The sequence below is a fragment of the Grammomys surdaster genome, unplaced genomic scaffold, assembly GCF_004785775.1.
Source record: "Grammomys surdaster isolate TR1022 unplaced genomic scaffold, NIH_TR_1.0 126109, whole genome shotgun sequence".
In the NCBI taxonomy this organism is placed as follows: Eukaryota; Metazoa; Chordata; class Mammalia; order Rodentia; family Muridae; genus Grammomys; species Grammomys surdaster.
This window is the reverse complement of record NW_021620917.1, coordinates 5,029,808-5,033,254: the sequence shown is the minus strand read 5'-3', so window position 1 is coordinate 5,033,254 and position 3,447 is coordinate 5,029,808. Positions and strand designations below refer to the sequence as shown.

At 50.4% G+C, this 3,447-nt stretch overlaps 1 protein-coding gene across 1 annotated transcript in view; it reads right to left on the bottom strand.

Moving 5' to 3' along the window:
- The window catches only part of Mad1l1 (mitotic arrest deficient 1 like 1), a 318,963-nt gene that overhangs the window by 315,025 nt on the left and 491 nt on the right, over nt 1-3,447 (bottom strand). The window lies entirely within an intron of this gene.

The window sequence follows — 3,447 nt, the reverse complement described above, 5'->3', positions numbered from 1 at the left end:
ACTGTAGAGGAGGTTAAGGGGCCACGGGGAGCAGTGAGGGGGTTCTCACACTGTAGAGGAGGTTAAGGGGCCACGGGAGCAGTGAGGGGGTTCTCCCACTGTGCATCTAGACATCTGAAAGGAGAACTTTCAGAGCAATGCTCCTACAACTGTGCAGGAGAGAGCCTGAGGGTGAAGTGTTGTTTTTAATAAAATCTTTAACATTCGGTTTTACCAATAAAGCCTCAGGGGCTAGGTGCTGGGGGGAAAGCCTGCCAACTCAGAAAGGCAGAGAAAGGACCCAGCTGACCTTACTCCTTAGCCAATGTCCCAGAAGAAAAGGCAGCTCTTCTCCACACCACATCAAAACCCTCACACTAAAACATCTCTCCCTTCTACTTCCTGTGTCTCTCTATCCCTCCTCCTCACTTCCCCTTACTCTCTCTGTTTTTTTTTTCCTATGCTCACTCCCTGTCAACTGGTTGCTTGGTCCACCTCTTGACCTATGGCTGACTTTCTTTAATCCTATTTACAATACGCAGAAAGCTCTTACATTAAAGACGTGTGCTAGGGTTGAGCCACACCACAACTAGAAACAGGCTTTTCCAGTAAATAACACAACCTCTGGGTTCACACTGTTATCAGCTATCTTGCATCAGTGAAGTTACAGAGAGAAGTGAGAAGGATCTGGGTAGAAATGGCCACTCCCACCCCAGCAGGAGGGAGGACACGGCTAGGGCCTGCATGAAAGGCACACACTAGCCAGGAGCTCATGAGGCTGAGCTGGAGACAGGCAACAACGCTCACCTCCTCACCACAGGCTTCCGGAAAGACTAGCCAGGGGATAGAGAAGGGCTAACCCAAGGCTCTTTTCACATCAGCGAGTGGGCATGGACCAGGGGAGGAGTCAAGTGAGTGAGGTGGACATTTACGTGTGATCCGGCTCACACGGGCTGTATTGCAGGACTGTCGCCCTCCCGTGGGCATGGAGACCAAGCAGAGGGAGAAAAGGATCTTACAGGGGACCTGGATAAGGAAGCAGGCACCATCCAGCTGTCAGACTGAAGCCAGGAGCTAGAAAATGAAACACAGCAGAGTGCAGACACCCAGCAAACAGGTGTATCGAGGTTCTTGAGTGGCAGGCAGTGACAGATGGCATCTAGTCAGGAAGAGAGAATCAGGGCCTGTAAGGGCAGAGGACATGGCTGGGATTTTGTGACCCTAGTTGGGTGGTCTTCTCAGTTTGGGACAATGGATTCTATGTGGATGTCTGTAATTTTAATGTGTGAGTTACCTGGTGTGAGGCCGGGGAAATGGCTTGCTGGGTAAAGATGCTTCCCACGAAGCCTGCTGACCTGAGCTGGAGCCCCAGGGCTCACACAGAGGAAGGGAAGACTGACTCCCACACTGTGACACCTGACACCCGGAATTCAGACACCAGGGCCTTCTTAAGAGTGGGGTCTACAGAGCACCCTCACAACAAGAGCAGACAGGTCAGGACAACATCTTAGCCTTTAACTCGCTCTCAGTGCCCCCACAAGCAACTGCCTAGTCCCCCTAGGACAGAGGACTCTAGGACAGGTCCAGAATATTCTGATAAGTCTGGATAAGTAGCTTTATGTGATAAGAACAAAACAGACTTGCCAGCAACTAACAATACCGTGCTGGGTTCAGAAGCCACGATGGTGGTTGGGCAGAGGACCTAAGCCCCTTCGCTCTTCTTTTTTTTTTTTTTGTTTTTGTTTTTTTTTGTTTTTTTCCGAGACAGGGTTTCTCTGTGTATCCCTGGCTGTCCTGGAACTCACTCTGTAGACCAGGCTAGCCTCAAACTCTCAAACTCAGAAATCTGCCTGCCTCTGCCTCCCAAGTGCTGGGATTAAAGTTGTGCGCCACCACCGCCTGTCAAAATGTGTAGCCCGGGCTGGCCTCGAACTGGTGATCCTCCTGCCTCTGCCTCCTTCAGCAAATCCTATCGGTGTGTGCCACCACTACCGGCCACTCTTCTATTAAGAGCCAAGCAATCACATAACCTGTCTTTCGGAGGTCACCTGAGCTGTCCTAGAACTTCCAATTAGAGCCAGCCCAGGGGACAGTGAGTGAACCAACGAGGTTGTGGTCCCTGTCCTGGGTGTGGAAGGAATGTGCACATGCCCCAGTAGCTGTCTAAATGCCTTCACAATCTTCTGGGGGCAGAATGGAGAGGCTGACATATATGTGAGGCCAGGTTAGACTGAAGGACCAGGTAAGATGTTGGCATTCCTTATGGTAGGTGGAACGGGTCAGCTGCAAAGGAGTGTAAGCACGTCTCAATCGGAGAAAGGTCCGTGAGAAGAAAAGGAATGTATCTGAGGGGCTGGGGCAAGATCGCAAGTTGCGGGCCAGCCTGGGTTATACACAGAGACCTAAGAACACAGCTAGACCCAATCTCAAAAAAAAAGAAAGGGGGTGGGGGATGGAATTTACTTTGCAGAACTTTCTTCTGAATTTCCCACTTTAACAAGAACTTTAGTGTGCACCCCAATTACACACATAACAAAGCAAAAGCTGGTGACCAGGTGGACAGCAGAAACAGTGAGAAGAAGTGGGCCTCTGCTCTCTAAGAGCAAACAAAAGCCACACTTCCTGCTCTCCCTCTTTGGGCCAACATGAGAACTCAACCATTAGCTCACAAGAATAAAGGGCTGAGCCAGGCAGTGGTGGCCCACGCCTTTAATCCCAGCACTTGGGAGGCAGAGGCAGGCGGATTTCTGAGTTTGAGGCCAGCCTGGTCTACAGAGTGAGTTCCAGGACAGCCAGGGCTACACAGAGAAACTCGGGCTTGAAAAAACCAAAATAAATAAATAAAATAAAGGGCTGCAGTTTCAGAAGCCACACCACCACACAGGTAACTAAAATGCCACCTCAGGCTGTACCCTATCGTGCAGACAGCAGATCTTCCAGAGCATCAGTAGCTGATGGCTCCTGAGTTGACAGGTGCACACACACACCTTCTTTCTAGTTTCAGACAAGGGACAGCCTGAGAACCTGGCACCTGAGGACACAGGTCTGTCATCCCAGGTCTTCAGAAGGAGGCAGCACTTCGGTGACTGCTTAGCATCCGTGAAACCCTAGGTTCAACCCTACGTAGTGCACGCGGAGAACGGGGACCGAAAACAGTTCAACCTACAATGCACTTTAGGTCAAGACGGACAAGCAAGGTTCCATCTCTAGGACCCACATGGAGGAAGAAGTTATCCTCCGACCTTAACGGGAAGCCTAGTATACATACACACACACAATAAGTTAATTAGCCGACCAGTTAATTTTTAAAAGGTCTGGGGACATAGCTCAGTGGTAGAGTGCATAAGGTCCTAGGTTCAATCAACAGTACTGCCACAGACAGACGGACACACACAGACACATACACACACACAATTAGCCGGGTGGGGACATAGCTCAGTGGCAGAGTGCATAAGGTCCTAGGTTCAA